A 17,631-nucleotide genomic window follows, 5' to 3' on the forward strand; every position below is an offset into this window, starting at 1 on the left:
ATCTCCTCAGCATCGGAAGATGGTTTTACTGGGGAGGCTCTCTCCCACATGAGGGATGAGGTAAGCCAGAGTTCCCTGCTGTGTCTCCTCACCGTCTGTATCCCCTGCCCCATTCTCCCCTCTTCACTTCTCCACCCAACAGACTGAAATGTCTACATCCCCTCCACTGACACCAGGGCTAATTTCCAACCTGGGCCCCAGTTACTAGAATCCACAGCAGTTCTTCATTTTTTCCTGGCTCTATGGGTTAGCACACTGTGTTTCTTACTTCTAAGAGTTCTCACTAGAACTAGGTGAGAGAATCAGGAACAGGATTTTTCTTTTTCTTAAAGGTAGATGAAATACACCAATGATGAAGAAACCATGGCTGGAGAGATTGCCCAGAAGAATATTTGTGGAAGCATGAGGAGCTGAGAGTAGATCCTCAGCATTCACACAAAAATCTGGGCATGGTGCTGGGCGGTGGTGGTGCACGCCTTTAAATCTCAGCACTTGGGTGGCCAAGGCAGACGGATCTCTATGAGATCGAGGCCAGCCTGGTCTACAGAGCGAGTTCAGGACAGCTAGGGTTGTTACACAGAGAAAGACTGTCTCAATAACCGCCCCCCCCAAATCTGGGTATGGCAGCATCTATTCATAACCCCAGCACCAGGTGGTGGAGATAGACAGATTCTAGGAACTCAGTGGCCCACCGGTCAGGCTGCAATCACTGAGAAACCCTGTCTTTAAAAACGAGATGGAGAAGTGACTGAGGGAGACATCTAGTATCGTCTTCTGTCACACATAGTGCCTGCATAGTCAGGAACCACACACACACACACACACACACACACGCACACCACCATACACCCTGGCATACACACAGAAAGTGGAAAAGACAGAGACAAGAGACAGAGAGCAAATGAGAGGGAAAGAGACAGAGACAGAGAGACAGCGAGCACAAGTGCAATGTGGGTAGAGTTTTGTCGATCTTTCCTGCCTCATCTCTCTTTAGCTAGTCTCCTGTTCCCATGTCTCGGTCTGCCGTTTGTAGCCACACTCTACCAATTCACTGGTGAACACAGCTAACGGACAGTCGTGTGCTTCTCTCTTGGACAATAGATGTCATTTCATTCCTTTGGGTTCGAGGAGGAGACAACCTTGTCATGATTGGGAAAGGTGGGAGGGGCTAGACTGAGGAGGAGTTTCTATCGAGGGGCCCACAGAGGAGGAGAGTGGACAGTCATGCAGGACTGTTATCTCCAGCCCTGGGATAGCCTGGGTCCCCAAGTGCGGTTAGGTACTGTGGCTGCTTAATTCCCCCTTCCTCCTTCCTCAGTGTTCCCTATTGCCCAAAGGATGCCCTCGCCACCACCAGCTGAAGTATGGCAGCGATTCAGGAAGCACCGGCAGAGGGAGGACATCCCGGGTTGCTCTTTATAGATTCAACCAACCATAAAGGACAGCAGTCTCCTCTTCACAGATAGACACTGTTCTATCTATCTATCTATCTATCTATCTATCTATCTATCTATCTATCTATCTATCTGCCTGCCTACTTCTCTCTCTCTCTCTCTCTCTTTCTATCTCTCTCTCTCTTATCTATTTATCATAGTTTTTTTGAGTCAAGGTTTCTCTGTGTAACATCTCTGGCTGTCCTAGGACTTGTATTGTAGGTCATCCTGGCCTCAAAGTCACAGAGACCGCCTGTCTCTGCCTCTCGAGTGCTGGGATTAAAGACGAGCGCCACCACCACCCAGCTAGACACTGTTTCAAAAGATGCTTTTTCAGTCTCCCCTAGCAACTCAGAATGCACATTTCTGGAGACTCAGCAGGATTTCCCAAAGCAGTCAGTAGGTTATGACTTAACCCGAGTGATAACGGGTTTTGCCATTGTGGAATTCCTGTTGCTACTCCATTCTTTCCTTGGTGTACAGTACTTAAATATGCGTGGGATCTCTACAGAGGTGTTTCTTTGTACAGAGTGACTGATGGCTGACTACCTCCTAAAGAGCTTCAGAATGGAGTTGGTCCTTGGAAGGTTCAGTGTTTAACCTGCAAGGAAGGAGAGGGCCTGCTGGACGTTGAGCTGACCATCAGAGGACAATGATTATGTCTGTCTTAGACTCTCCATAGCCCCTCCCCCAAAAACAGGGTTCTGAGAGCTTCCAGGAAACAGATGCGGAGATTCCCGAGGCGGGCAGAGAGGGTATGGAAGCTGTGCCCCTTTGCCGTCCCTCACATTTCATACCTGTCCATCTATAGCCATCGTGACAACCTTTGCAGTTCATCCTTACAATTCTCGCTGAATTCTACAATCTGTTAGGGCAATGAATTGAACCCACAGAACCCTGACTTATGCTTGTGGGTCAGAAGCACAGGTGAAGCGGCTGGGACTTGTGGTCAGTGTCTGAAGAGTGGACAGAGCTGTGGGCGTGGATTCTGAGTGCCGAGAGTCAGATCTTCTTCCTTGGGATGGGTTGCTTCAACACTTGCTCATGAGGAACTGAGAGACTTTGAGTCAGAAAAGCATAATAGACATGAACCCTGGCTTTGGGCTCAGATTTGGTTCTCCTGCATAGTTCTATCCTGCCCTTCCATAGGCAGGAACAGCTTTTTTATTAACCAATGGTAATAAGACATAGTCACAGCATACAGAGGGGAATTTCACATCAGTGTTGCTTTTGGTTATGGTTGCTATCACAACAACTGAAACAAACCAGGTCACAGGGTCTCACTGAACCTGGACCTCCACAATCCAGCCAGCTGCAGTACGGATCCTGTCTTTGCCTCACCAGCACTGAGATTTTAGGCAACCACCGCACTCTCCCAGATTTTAAATGGCTGCTGGGACTCCAAATGCGCAGGCAAGTGCTTTATACACAGAGCCCTAGACTTCATTCTTTAGAGTACTTGTGTTCTCGGTGCTTGGCACAGAGTGCAGACATGCAGGTCACCAGACTAAGGCTGTGGCTCAGTTGGTAGTGTGCTTGCTTATCTCTCATGATGCCCTGGGTTCGAGCGCCTGCACCACATAAACTGGATTTTGTGTTTTATACCTGTAATCTCAGTACTCAGGAGGTAGGGGCAGGGATATCAGAAGTCAGTGTCATACTCGGGTGTCTAGGGAGTTAGAGGCTGGGCAAGGCTAAAAGAGACCGAGCAGCTGTGTGCAGCTGTGTGCAGTATCAAACCAGTCAAAGTTCTAGAATAGAGTGGAGAGGGGCTCACAAACCACCCTGCCCCACCCCCACTGAAGAGCCAATGACAACTGATGACTGTTGGAGGAGGGGGAGCCACCTTTCTTTAAGGTTGTGACTTGCTAGGTCAACTACGCTTCTGTGGGTGGCCTCACACCCATATGGACAGTGTGTCATTTTATAAAAGGACACAAAGTTGGGAGAAAGGGCCTGGACTGTACCTGAGAGGAGTTAGGGGAGAGGTGGGGGGTAAACATGATAAAATTACATTGTATGCATGCAAAATTTTCAAATAAGAATAGAAATATTTTTAAAAGCTTTTTTTTTTTTTTGGAAGCAGCATAAGCGAGAACTTGAGCAGTGAAGCTTTTTTGCTGTATTGATCATTTTTCTCAAATAGAACAAACTTCACTAACCTGATGCTGGGGACAGGGAAGACACCCAAAAGTTTTAATTGGACGACTTAGAGCCTAGCAGCTGGGTCCAGTCTCGGTATTTGGTTCCTTCTTGGGCAGAATGTTCTAATGTTTTGCATGCTTGGCTTGCATTCTCTACTCGTGAAAATTGGGGTCCTTGCTGGCCCGCAAACGTGCATTGATCTTCTCTGTGGCTCCTATTGGTCTTCTCCAGGGAAAGAACAGACCTCCAATAGGCCAGTTTGGCTTCTCAAGGGCTGGTCCCAACACAGCTGAGGACAGACCCTTCCCACTCAAACCCACTCCTCCCTTCTCCTCTTCACTAAGTCCCCTGTCACAACCTTCTGAGGGCCTAGGGTAAGAGCAGAATCGGGGTGTGGGGGGCAGGAAGAACCCACAGGGTGTCTTCGTCATGGACCAGGAGTCACCAGGGAAGTCACTTGCAGCACCCTGCCTGGAGCCCAGTGCTAAGTGCGGAGCAGCGGTTAAATGAGCTCATGCTACCATAGACATCTGAACAAATAAGGGAATGGGTCTGACTGTGTAGCCTTGTCCAAACTGACCACTCTGCCTGGATCCAAGCGTATCAGTACACAGAAAGGAACGTACATCAATTGTACATCTTAATATTCTGGTCATAGGAACAAAGTATACTTTAAGAGAAAAAGTAGAGCCAGGTGGTGGTGGCGGAGGCCTTAAATTCCAGCACTGGGGAGGTAGAGGCAGGTGGATCTATGAGAGTTCAAGGCCAGCCTGGTCTACAGAGCGAGTTCCAGGACAGTCAAGGCTGTACAGAGAAACCCTGTCTCAGAAAACCAAAAGACCAAAAAGAGAGAGAATTCTGATCTCATGGCTCCTGGCAAGAGAAACAGAGACAGAGAGACAGAGAGTGAGAGCAGAACAAATAAGTAGGATTATACTAAGCATTCTGATTGGCTGATTCCATATGATTGCTAGGGAACCCAGTGAGGTTGGAGACCACCGTCATTTAATATGTAGGGCTCTGTGACCCTAACTCAGTTCCCCAACCTGCTACCCATACCATTTCCTGTAGACAGGCGCTCTCCAACCTCCTGTCTGGATGTGGATATGTATACCTCAGTCAACACTGTCCGTAGCTAACTCTGGGAGTTCTCACTGCAGAGGAGGCTGGAGGGCACAGTAGGGAAGGGCATTCCAGGGTGAAGCTGAGCTCACCTTCAGAGTGGGCAGAGCTGCTGAACCTGCCCCCGATAGCCCCGCGTGCCCTTGCAGGCTTCCCTCACCCTAGTCTGGATCTGTAGCCAGGCATCCAGAACACGTTATGTTGGTCTTTTCTAATGATTTCTCTCAACCTCTCATCCTGGCTCTCAGATCCAGTCACTCAAACACGCTCTGCGGGAGTTCAGTGTGCTCATATCTGTAGGACAATATCCTGGTAGGAGATCGCAAAATAGAACAGAGCCGCGTTTTATTTCTGGGGCCGTTTCAGTGTTCCAAGCCAAGTGTCACTCAGTGGGCGTGCAGACCCAGCACCCTGCATGCTGTGCATGCACCTGTGAGCATGCCCACACATACATGGGACACGATCATTAGGTGGCCTTTTAACTTTTTACAGTGCTCTTAGGGGAGCCTCTGTGGTTGCAGGCAAACCAGAAGACCCCTCTTTCAAAGGACATCCAGCCCCGAGGTGGCCCTTGGGAGCTTCTCTGAACAGACTCTCTCTCTTTCCACCGTGGCCCTCTTTGCAGAGGCCTGGGGAGGAGGAAGGCTTCCTGTATACAGTCACAGAGATCTTTCTGGAAGGGGCAAGGGGGAGCACTCACGGTCAGCCGGTGGGAAGCCACTGTGGTGATCTTTCGCTCTTCCCTTAGGGCTTGGTATTTCTGCTGGTTCACAGGCTCTGTCCAGCAGACAAGAAGGTTCTGGAAGGCTGAAAGAGCCCACACCAGTCTGGCACCAGTCTGTTCTCAGGGTCTTATTTTGGACTCATATCTGGCCAGTGAAATTTAGATTCCTGCTGGCAAGCCCCGAGGGCAGAGGGCGGGGCCAGTGTTCCTCTGAGACCTGTCAATCAAACCAATGATCACTGGACACTCTCGGTAGTTTGAATCAGATCCTGGCTAATGGGGAGCTATCCCGATCTGCCCCAATAGGAGCCTGACATTCCATCACTTACAGGTTGTTAGTGAGCTGGAAGCGCGCCCCAGCGCTCTGGTTGTAGAGCCTTTCTGTCTACCATCCCTTTCACTTCCGCTTCCTGTAGCTCTGCTCTCCGCACAGGTGGAGGGCAAACCTGCAGACATCAGCTCTCAGCGCACCAGCCGGGACAGGTACCACGGGGTTTCTTGGTTTATTCCCACGCAGATAATGACCCTTCCCACCTCTCTGTTACAGACGATGGCCAGAAGACGTGATGATCAGGGCTACATGTGGGGAAGTGGTCTGTAGACTAAAAAGTGGTGTTGCCAGGGTAATGCTGGCTGGGGAGTGGAGCGTGGAGATGCTGGCCCTTTCTTGGGGCTGTAGCGGCGTCCTGTTTTCCTGAGACATGAAGAAGGAGGAAGGAAAGAGGCTTTGAGGAAAGATGGCGGTGCTAGCTAGCTCTAGCAGCTAGTGTGTGCACACATGTGTGTCATGGCACACATGAACTCAGGGAACAGCCTTTAGGAGTTGTTCTCTTCTACCGTGTGGGTCCCGGGGATCAAACTCAGGTTGTCAGGCTTGGTGGCAAGTGCCTCTTCTCTGAGACATCTTGCCTGTCCTACGTGAGAATTTTTTTTAAAAGTCGATGGTATTTGTGGAAGAATCCACCCTCCACGTGAGTCACAGCCTTTGTGCGCCCTCCTCCTTAAGTGTGTGTGTGGGGATCTGACTCCATTCTAATTAATACTATGTGGCAAAGCTGATGGGACCTTGTTTCAATACTCTCTGAGTTTGTTGGCTCATGGACAAGGTCTCCTATGGACAAGTTCACTTTGAATTCCTAATTCTCCTGCCTCCACCTCTTAGGTATTAGCATCACAAACGTGTGCCACCATGCCCAGATTCTACTCTCACGGTTGTACTTTTGCTTTAAAATATTTTCTTGAAGTTGGGATCCTTCTTCCTCAGCCTCCCGGCCCTGGAATTAACTTCCATTATAGCCAACCCCCAGGACTAGCTTCAGTGAGCCATGCAAGATACGGAGACACGGGAATGACTGTCATGAGGGAAGATACTTATTTCACAGTCCCCGGAAGCAGGTAAGGAGGGGACCCAGCCACAGGCCTCACAGAAAGTACTGCAGTCGGTCAGCAGACAGAAAGAAAGTGGACCGCGGGCAAGCCTTGACTGTGGGTCAGAGGTCACCACTTGCAGCTCCTGGCACTTCAGGCCTCTCTTTATATTGTGTGGTGATAATGAGAACAATAGTAATTATAATAACAGTAATTCTCATTATCTGTATATGCATGTATGTGTTCATGTGTGTGTATGTATGTGTGTGAAGTGTATGAGTAAGTCTGGACACATGTGTATGTGTGTGGACAGAGAACAACTTTCAGGAGTTGGTTCTCTCCGGCCACCGTGAGTTCTGGGGCTTGCACTCGGGTCCAGGCTTGCTCGGACACCTTTGTACTCTACTCGAGTTGGCTCGCTGGCCTGGCCCCCATCTTTATATGAGGGTCTTTTGGACCAAAGTGCAAGTTTTTCTAGTCTCCCCACCATGTCTTTGCCTATTATTCTTAATATAAATTTGGCTAAAAGCAACCAGAAATATCTATATCACTATTTGTGCTTTCTTAAAATTCTCTTTGCCAAATAAGTTAACTTGTCATCTTTTCTTATCTTTTCTTTTCTTCTTTCTTTCTTTCTTTCTTTCTTTCTATTTATTTATTTATTTATTTATTTATTTTTCTAGACAGGATTTCTCTGTGTAGTTTTGAAGCTTATCCTGGAATTCACTCTGTAGACCAGGCTCTTGAACTCACAGAGATCTGTAGACGGAGGCTGCTTGTTCGTTTCCCAGCTGCCCAGACCCAAAATAATCACGCTGAAACTATATTAATTAAAACACTGCTTGGCCTATTAGCTTATACATATTCCTAGCTAGTTCTTACATCTTAATTAAGATATAATCCTATTATAATAATTTTATTAATTTGTGTATTGCCACGTGGTTGTGGTCTTCTGGTAAGATTCTGTCTGGCATGTGCAGCGACTACATGGCTTTTCACTGACTCTGCCTTCTTTCTCCCAGCATTCAGTTCAGTTTTCTCCACCTAGCTCTATTTTGTCCTGCCACAGGCTCAAACAGCTTCTTTATTAACTAATGATAATAAAATATTTTCACAGCATGAAGAGGGGAATCCCACATAACCTCCCCTTTTCTGTCTAAATAAAAATTAAGGTTTTAACTTTAACATAGTAAAATTACATATAACAAAACAGGTATCATAGATCTAATCTACATGGGAAGTAGAAAAAGGCAAGATCTCCTGAGTAAATTGGGAGCATGGGGACCTTGGGAGAGGGTTGAAGGGGAGGCGAGGGGCAGGGAGGGGAGCAGAGAAAAATGTAGAGCTCAATAAAAATCAATAAAATTAAAAAATAAAAAAATAATGTTACTAAAATGTCAGATGATTAAAAAACCAAAACAGATATCAAGCAAGAATTACAGTTACAATATTGATATTTATTTTATCTTTTATCACAGCTAAGGAAAACTATAACTATAACTATTTGTTTTTCAACTCCATCAAAGACTCCAGAAGGGTATATAATATTACCTAAGTAAATTCAAAGTGCATTGTAAGCAACTTCTGAAACTCCAGAATTGACAGAGACATCTTGCTGCCTGGACAGTCACCTAAAGTTCTTCTGTATCATTGGGGCACCCATCTTCAGCCTACAGGCCCATAGTATCCAGCAGACTTTTCCATGAAGCAGGAAATTTCAAAGACAGTTCTGCCTATATTGGCAGTTTGTCAGTCACTTTCTTCTGTGTTCTGTAGAATGTCTGGCAGACTCTTTCAAGAAGTAGGAACCCTGAAGGACTGTATCACCTTCTTTAGGTGACTTCAGCAGTCATTTTTCTGTGGGTCCTGAATGTTCAGTTTATACAGCATAACATCAAGCAGTCCAGGCAAGAGCAGTTTCTTGCCCAAATATCTAACAAACTTCATAAGGAGCCTCTTCAATGCCCATCATCCTCTTGAAGTAAATTGGTGATGCCAGGAGCAGATGTGTCTCATTGTCATGGAAAGTCCTAAGTTCGTAAAACATTTAAATGCCATAATTTGTTAGCATTTGAAAGGTTTGAAGAATATCTATCCATCTAAACTATATCTCTGTACATCTAGAAAATCTAACTAACATGACTACAAGCTTGACTATTATAGATGACTATTAACATATTTATTTTTATTATTTTTTATTGATATTTATTGAGCTCTACGTTTTTCTCTGCTCCCCTCCCTGCCTCTCTCCTCCCCACTTCAAACCTCCCCTAAGGTCCACATGTTCCCAATTTACTCAGGAGATCTTGTCTTTTTCTACTTTCTACTTCCCGTGTAGATTAGATCTATGTATGTCCTTCTTAGTGTCTGCATTGTTGTCTAAGTTCTCTGGGATTGTGGTTTGTAGCTGGCTTTCTTTGCTTTATGTTTAAAAACCACCTTTGAGTGAGTAAATGTGATAATTGTCTTTCTGTGTCTGGGTTACCTCACTCAAAATAATGTTTTCTAGCCCCATCCATTTTACTGCAAAATTTAAGATGTCGTTATTTTTTTCTGCTGTGTAGTACTCCATTGTGTAAATGTGCCACATTTTCCTTATCCATTCTTCGGTTAAGTATTAACACATTTCTTAATTATACATTACATTTTAAAATGATCTGTACAAACACAATACCTTAATCAAGAGCAGAAGTATAACAAAATTGACCTTAAATTTGTATCAATAAACCAAGAATGATAGCAATGCAAAGTATTCATCTCTATAGAATATCCCTGCTTTAAATGTAAACAAACATTTATAAAAAAATTTTGGAAATTTGGGCATAGTTCTCTCCAAACTGCTTCCTGCTTTTTGTTGGGCAAAGTAATTTTGGGGTTCATGGAGACCTTTCAGGGGATCCTGGCCTATCAAACCATATTAGTCTGGAAGAAGTCCACAGGTTCTCATTCTCTGTGGAAACAAAAGCAGACCCTCTTTTCCAAAGCAATATCTCCTTAGTCCCAAATTTTGAAGTCAAGATACCTTTAAAGTATTTATGTTGGTTTAGCTTAGAAGTCTGTACAATGAAATGTCTCTGTACTTAGCTCATTCACAGTCAAAAAATTTAATGAAAACACAATAATATATATAATCTAGACTCTCTGTGTACATTTCATCTTTACATGGCTTATTTTTCTTTACTCTTTTAATCTATGACTGTCTGTACTCTGTCTCTTTAAAGACTTTGTTTTATTTTTTTAAAAAACCATTTACTTCTTTTTATAACTTTCTCTACTCTTTTTCTTCTCTCTCCCAAGCCTACATACATTTTTTAATCACTGTGACCCATTTAGAGGTCTTTTTCATCTGAATTTGTCTTTATTGTGTATCTGTAATCCTTTTCTGATCAGGATCACTTCTTAAATGCTAAGCAGCATGGCTAGGACTAAGACTGCTTTGTCTTTTGGCTCTGCCCAGCCCAATATGGTGGAGGTTTTTCACCACCTCTGGGAATCAGTCCAACATGGCGGAGGTTTATTCATTGCCTCTGGGAACCATGCTCACAGCCCCATTTTCGGGCACATAGCAGGGTCTATGTTGTCATTAAGCAGGTTGGATCACTCTGCTCATAAATCCCATTTGAAGCAGGGCTTCCTGAAGTAGCCAGCAGGACCCAGAAAGCAGGATCTGAAAGAAACCATGCAACTTTTGCCACTGAAGCTGAATCAGGAAACCTCTTAAAGGAGCTGTACCTCTGCCTGCCACCAGCAAACAGAGCCTGCCTAAAAATATGAGGCTACTAACAAGCTCCAGTTGACTCCTGTTTCTGTGGGGCTAGAAGCCCTCTTTCTTTTCCTTAAGCTTTTTTAGGTCTATGTGGATCTGTGTCCCAGATGGTGAGTGCTAATCTGTTGGCAGAGGCTGTTTGTTCATTTCCTGGCAGCCCAGGCCCAAAATAAGCACAGAGAAACTATATTAATTAAAATGCTGCTTGGCCTATTAGGTTATGCACATTCCTAGCTAGCTCTTACATCTTAAATTAACCCATTTATATTAATCTAGGTACTACCATGTGGTTGTGGCCTACTAGTGAGGTTCCATCTAGCAACCAGCATCTGTCTCTTGCAGCGACTACATGGCTTCTCACTGACTCTGCCTTCTTTCTCCCAGCATTCAGTTCAGTTTTCTCCATCTAGCTCTACTCTGTCCTGCCACAGGCCAAAGCAGCTTCTTTATTAACCAATGATAATAAAACATATTCACAGCATACAGAAGGGAATCCCATATTAGAGATATGCCTGACTCTGTCTCCTGAGTGCTGAGATTAAAAGCGTGCACCACCACCATCACCCAGCCTAATTTGTCATCTTTAAATTCAGCCTCATTGAGTCCAGGGACATGGACAAAATGTAGACAAGGTACTGGCCCAAATGAAACACAGATGGTCTCCAGCCTGGCTCTCAAAAGAGTCCATTCCTGTCTCACCCTTGTGAGCATGGCCTGCTGTGTATATTCCTTTCAGAATTCGGATCTTTCAAACTCACACCCCAATCTCCTATTAAGTTCCACTAGCAGGATTCTAGGCTTTCTCTACCTTGCATCTCCAAGTCTTCCTAAATGTCCACCCCTCACCAGTTTCAAAGACTTGCACCACACACAGCAGTGAGAAAAGTCTTGACGATGACGCCTCTCAGTGGCAATGTTTTCTGCAGCGTTCCTTTGCAGTGACAGAATAGTCAGACAATACAATCGTAGGAGGGAAGGCTCATGGTTTCAGTAGTTTCAGCCTATGGTCACGTGTCTATAATGTTTTGGGACCCAGAATAAGACAGATGACCATGGCAGGGAGCAAACAGGCCCATCCAAGAAGCAGGACAGTGAGACAAGGGGACCAGTGATACATACCTTTTCAAGAGCACACCCCTGGGGACCTTTGTCCTCTGAGCCTCACTCTTAAAGTTCCCACCATATTCAGCTGGGGAGTGAGCCTTCAATGTGTGAGCCTCAGGGGACATCCCAAATCCAAGCTATAACAAGAGCTAAAAATTCTCATGATGCAGTCATGCCTTGTCATCCTCCAATTTTTTCATCATCATTATTGAGGTGTAACAGATCTCCAGAACTTAGAAGGCCTTTATTTCTTAGCACAACAGACTCCATGATGGAAGTCCTATTCAGGCCATAGCATGTAGATGGCACCACCTGCCAAAACTAAAACAAAGGCCATAGAAGCCCACAGTTCTGGGAAAGTCTCTGAAAGCGCTAACCTTGCTTTTTTGCCTTCTGTAGTTCTGCTTCTGGCTAACTTTTCTTGCTAACTGAAACATGTCAACCCAGACATGGTTTCTGAGCTTAAAATCTCATCTTGAGAAAGGTTTGTGGCTCCACTGAACATCCGGTGTAGTCCCCCACCAGCTAGTAAGGATTTTCTATCGACTCAAACAGTCCTCTCTGGTGAATATCCCACAACAGCAGGGTCTTATTCCAGGCTGGCCTGTGGCTCACTATGTACTCCAGAATGAACTTGAACTAACAGCAGTTCTGTTGCAGACTCTAGGTTATAGGTATGGAACAACACAAGTGTGCAAATTCCACTATTTGTTTTTGTTGTTTTATGTTTTGAGATAGAGTCTTATGTAGCCCAGGTGGCCTCAGACTCACTATGCAGACAAGAATCACCTTGAACTTCTCATCCTCCTGACCACTCCTCTTACTGGGATCACAGACATGCATGGCCATGTTCAGTTTTATGCAGTCAGTTCTAGGGGTGGATGGAGTCCAGGCCTTCAGGCCTGCTAAGCGAGCATGCTACCCACTGAACCAATCTCTAGTCCCAATTCTACTTTTTAAGAACAGCAACTACAGCTTACTCACGAGTTCAGGACGCACCCCATAGTTTAACGACAACAAGTGTATTCTTCTGCTCTTGCCTAGAGCGTTAAGTGTTATCAGTTCCTTCTAGTTTGGGTGGATAAACATTTTTGCTTTTCTGCACCATCATCTCCACTTCTTGTCCAGCCTCAGGGACCTCTTGTTTCTCTTCCCCAGTGCTGGGATTATAGACTATCAACCTGGGTGGCTGGGTTCTAAACTCAGGTCCTCCTGCTTACATGGGAAGCACTCTACTGACTGAACCATGTCTCCAGTCCCCAAATAGAGTGTTTCATGACACAAACTCATCTGAGCATAGATGGCCACACAGCCTGCCAAGCAACATCTATTTAAAAAAAAAAAAAAAAAAAAAAAAGAAGAAGAAGAAGAAGAAGAAGAAGAAGCAGCAGCAAACCTACCACTTGATGGCACCAGAAAATAAGGAACAAGGAACCCCCAGGGGCTTCTTGTGGCCTTGTGGCAGAGACCTGTGCATTTTTCCAATTGCCTGCTCTTTTTTGAGGTGGTTTTGATGTATTTGTGTTCTCAGAGACTCTGTAACCCGAAGCTGGGACTGTGTTATCTGGGAAGCAGGTTCCAACAGACCTCATGGCCCAGCCTGAGTTTAATGCAGATTTTCAAAGTTCACTATGTTGCCAGCAAAAGGAGGAATGTTCTGGGAACTTCCAAGGCTGGTCTTTAAAAATATCAGTGGTCTCTCACGGAGGACTAAGCATAGGGTGTTTATTTTAAGATATATCTGGAGGTTTGGGGCTGATGCAGGGTGGAGGAGGACAGGGGAATGGCCATAGAGAGGGGAAACTAGCTGTTCTACGCTCACACACATCACTTTTGACAGCAGATGTGCGAAGTTCCCCCACCAGCTGATTTGTTTCCTCTCTGCGGACACTAACCTGATGCTATAGGATTTCATTCAGGTCTGAAACCACCTGGAATAAGTGTAAAATTCCAGCTTGAAGGCTCTGTCCCTCAAGACTGCAGTTGCCAGGACTAGACTTTGCGGTGAGCCATAAATTGGGGCTCCCAGGGTCCTCCTTCAAGCTTGTTAGTGTGCTCAGAAGACTTCCGAACAAATTGACTTACACGTGCCGAGTGATCGTAAGACTGCACCTCAGAGCAGCCAATGGAGACGCTCGCGTGAAGGATGGGGGAGAGACAGAAGTATCTAGAAGCCCTATACTTCATCCACCTTTCTGAGCCGCACCCCTTTAGATGGTTACAGAAGTCCTATTACACTGATGTACTTGTTCACATCACTGCCAGTGGCAGGTGAACTCTACCCTCAGCTCCCATCCCTCCTCAAGCTTCTAAATACAGAGACAGCTCCTCTGGCAACCGGCCTCCCTCCTTAAGGAGCCTTCCACATTCTCCTCAGGAACAGACTCAGGTGAGGCTGAGAGAGGTTGGAAATTAGGGTACAGTGACCCTTTCCACCAATCAGGATGACTGTTCACACGGACTCTCTCTCTCTCTCTCTCTCTCTCTCTCTCTCTCTCTCTCTCTCTCTCCACACATATACATGATATGAGCAAGTGTTGGTGAGGACATGGGACATCTAGATTTTGGGAGTGGAACAGGATGGAGAAGGCTTCTGGGGATGAATAGGGAGGTGACTCGCAGAAGGGACCCACCCACCCAAAACAGCCACTTACAGACAGAGCAGGAGAACCTACCAAAAGACTGAAGCATCTCTTTCTTTTTAGCCACTCTGTGTCTGAGTTCCTTCCTGGGGAAGATTCCCTGCTGTGTGTGTCTCTTCCTGACCTTCCAGGCACATGCTGGCCACTGGGCTTTTGACCTTGGCACAGCACACCAGACATAAAGGGCAGGGACACAGAAAGCGCCTTCAGCATGGGGGTGACAATGTCAATGATGAGGCCAGCACACGATGTAGGGGACCATGGGTGGCAGGATGCCACTGACTCACTGTGCTTCGCGGAGGCAGCAGCCACGTCTTGGTGGAGCTAAATCTGCCGCACGCTTTTAGCTCATGCAGTTGTTTTTTTGGCAACCTAACTTAACAGCCTAGATTATTTTTTGCCTCCTGGAGATTTGGTGAGCCAGCTAACATTCTTTTAATAAATGCTCTTTCTGCTGAAGTTGGTGACCATTTGCGTTGCTTGCAGGTCCCACAGAGTGCCTTCTGGGTTTCTTCCGGCGAAGTCTACCAGGCTGTCAATTTCAAAAGGCTCCCAAGAACCAGAAAGGAAGAAAGGTACTCAGGGGGTGATCAACAGACATGTCTCCTCCAACTCTCTAAAGTGGCACTCTGAGAAAAGATGTCACCCTACCTATCATCTCCTGTGGCTCTGACAAAAGCAACTACTGGAAGGGAGGTTTTATTTGGCTGATAACTCAAAGAAATAGTAATCCATCTTGGTAGGAAGTAGTCCATCTTGGTGGGCAGGCATGTTTGCGGGACAGCGAGGTGGATAGACACGCGGCCTTGGTTGTCAGAGAGCAAGGAGAGATGAATGCAGATGCTCAGAGTGTTCTGATTTTATGTAGTTCAGGACCCCAGCGCCACTTACATTTAGGGTGGGTCTTCACTCCTCAGCTAACCCAATCTAGAAAATCCCAGCGTGCCTAGAGGCATTGTCTCTTCAGCAGTTCTCTGTCCCATCAAGCTGACAATATTAACCATGACAGCAGTCAATTAAATATTCCCAAACAGCTAAGAGAGAAGATTCTTGTTCCCAGCACAAAGACATGCCTGAGGTGATGGACAGACCAGTTACATATTGTATGTAATGTGTGGAAATGTCACACTGTACCCCACATACATAATATGCACAATGACTATCCTATTATGCGTCCATTAAAAGTAAAGATACTTTGTAACAGATGTCATCCAGCAGGTCAGGGATCCACTTCCAGAGGAAGGAACCAACTAAATGCACTTTTTCCACGCAAGACTGAAAAGGGGAGAAATTCAGACACATGCTACAACATGTATGAACCTTGAAGGCATCATGGTAAGTGGAATAAGTCGGTCACATAAGGAAAAACACCATCTCCGTGTTACCACAACAGAATACCTGATAAAAACAACTCAAAGGAGGGGGTTGTAGACTAGGATTTGGTCCCAGGTCATGTAGCCAGTCTGCCGTCCTTTGCTCTGCTGCTTCTGGGCTGTGATAGGACAGAACAGCACGAAGGGAGCATGGACGGAGCAAAGTGGCTCACCTCGTGACAGACAAGAACCAGAGGGAGGTGGATGGAGGGAAGGGGCAGGAGAAGGGATATACCACCAGGAACCTCCTTCGTTCAGCCAAGTCCACCTCCCGATGTTTCCATCCCTTCCCCCAAATACCATCAAACTGTGAATCCATCAAAGGGTTAATCTGATCATGAAGTCAGAGCCTGCATGGATCCCAAAGCTGGCAACCAAGCCCCAGTACCTGGGCCTGTGTGGGAGAGTTTACTTGCATATAATGGCTTCTTCCATTCACAGGAGGTAACTGAATAGTGGTAGTTAAGAGAGAAAGAAGGGCGATGGCTGAGGGCAGGTGTGTGTGTGTGTGTGTGTGTGTGTGTGTGTGTGTGTGTGAGAACATAATGTTTTCAGGAGCAGGCCTTTCGTTTGGGAAGATGAGAAGGTTGGGGAGACAGATGGCGGTATTGGCTGCACAGCCATGGGACAGCGCCTCCTGCTGTGGCACTGAAGAACAGCTGTGGTGGCCGAGGTGTTGGGGCTTCACCTGAACTGTGTGAGAAGACAGACCGCCATGCCCTTCCAAAGTGCCTAGCTTGGAAGTTACAATTCAAGTCTGTAATTCATGGTTTGAAGCTTTGTGGGTCCCCCAGCCCCTAAATCTATGTTGACTTATCAACTGTGGGCTCATTTGGAAACTGGTTCACTGCAACTGTAATCAGTCAAGGTGGGTTATACCAGAGTAGAGTGAACTCATGATGTATTAATTTAACCTTACTGGTATCCTGAAAAGAATCTGGAAATGTGAGGGCAAGGCCACAGAGCAGAGGCAGAGGAATGCTGTAACTTTAAGCCAAGGATGTCACCACTGGAGCTCATGTGAGGCAAGGAGGGCTGGCACCCACCCTCAGAGGGAGCCTGGCCATGCTGGCATACCCAGCTTGTGGTGCTGGGTGACACGAGCCCCTGTCCACTGGCACAGCGACTTTTCACCATCACGCTCTCCTCTCAATGCTCTCCTGCTCCACTTTCCCCATAGCCCTCCAGCCAGACCAGCTTTATCAAGCCCCCATTCTACAGTTTGCGTGATAAAAAACACAAACTGACTCACTGAAAATTCAAATGGAACTCTGAATTCAACATCCGTGTGTCTCAATGGCATGCCCCCACACAGCTGCCGAAGCAACAGTTGAGACATCTGAACACCTACTGGGGGACCCTATGATGTGGTCATGTCATTGTCCCTACCTCAGAAGTGAAGCTAAGGTTTTGGGAAGTTAAGTCACTTGCTCCAAGTTGACAATGGCGGAGCCGGGTGGGGACTCTGGCGGGCTGATGATGTCACTCATGTTCAGCCTCACAGCTCCTTGTTTTCTTCTCCATTTCCGCAGACTCCACTGGGAATCTCCGTGCACCTGTGTTGTGGAATCTTAGCTGAAGATGTGTTACATTCACTTACGCTGTGGGACATATTTGTTTAATGATGCAACGATGTGTTGCATTCTTTTAAGTTGCATTTGTTTAACTCAATGACTCTGTGTTGCTTTGCCTGTCTAAAACACCTGATTGGTCTAATAAAGAGCTGAATGGTCAATAGCAAAGCAGGAGAGAAAAATAGGTGGGGCTGCCATATAGAGAATAAATAGGAGGGGAAGAAAAGAGGAGAGGAGCGAGGAAAGGAGAAGGAGGGAGAACGCCAGGGCCAGACACTCAGCCACACAACCACCCATCCACCCAGCCACACAGCCACACAGCCACCCAGCCACACAGCCACACAGCCACACAGCCACACAACCACTCAGCCACCCATACA

General features: G+C 46.2%; 1 long non-coding RNA gene across 3 annotated transcripts; it reads left to right on the plus strand.

The window, feature by feature from the left end:
- The first annotated feature begins 5,833 nt into the window (after positions 1 to 5,833).
- On the plus strand, positions 5,834 to 17,328 carry LOC125392261 (uncharacterized). 3 transcript variants are annotated; one of them, XR_015005011.2, is made up of 5 exons: positions 5,834 to 5,907; positions 6,587 to 6,819; positions 14,791 to 14,879; positions 15,520 to 15,639; positions 17,210 to 17,328. It is a non-coding gene; the product is annotated as an uncharacterized LOC125392261 (long non-coding RNA). The 3 variants fall into 3 exon arrangements; XR_007229448.3 differs by having other exon boundaries at positions 15,523 to 15,639; XR_015005007.2 differs by having other exon boundaries at positions 5,836 to 5,907; positions 6,689 to 6,819; positions 15,523 to 15,639.
- The last annotated feature ends 303 nt before the right edge of the window (positions 17,329 to 17,631 follow it).

The sequence above is a fragment of the Myodes glareolus genome, chromosome 1, assembly GCF_982192425.1.
Source record: "Myodes glareolus chromosome 1, mMyoGla1.1, whole genome shotgun sequence".
In the NCBI taxonomy this organism is placed as follows: Eukaryota; Metazoa; Chordata; class Mammalia; order Rodentia; family Cricetidae; genus Myodes; species Myodes glareolus.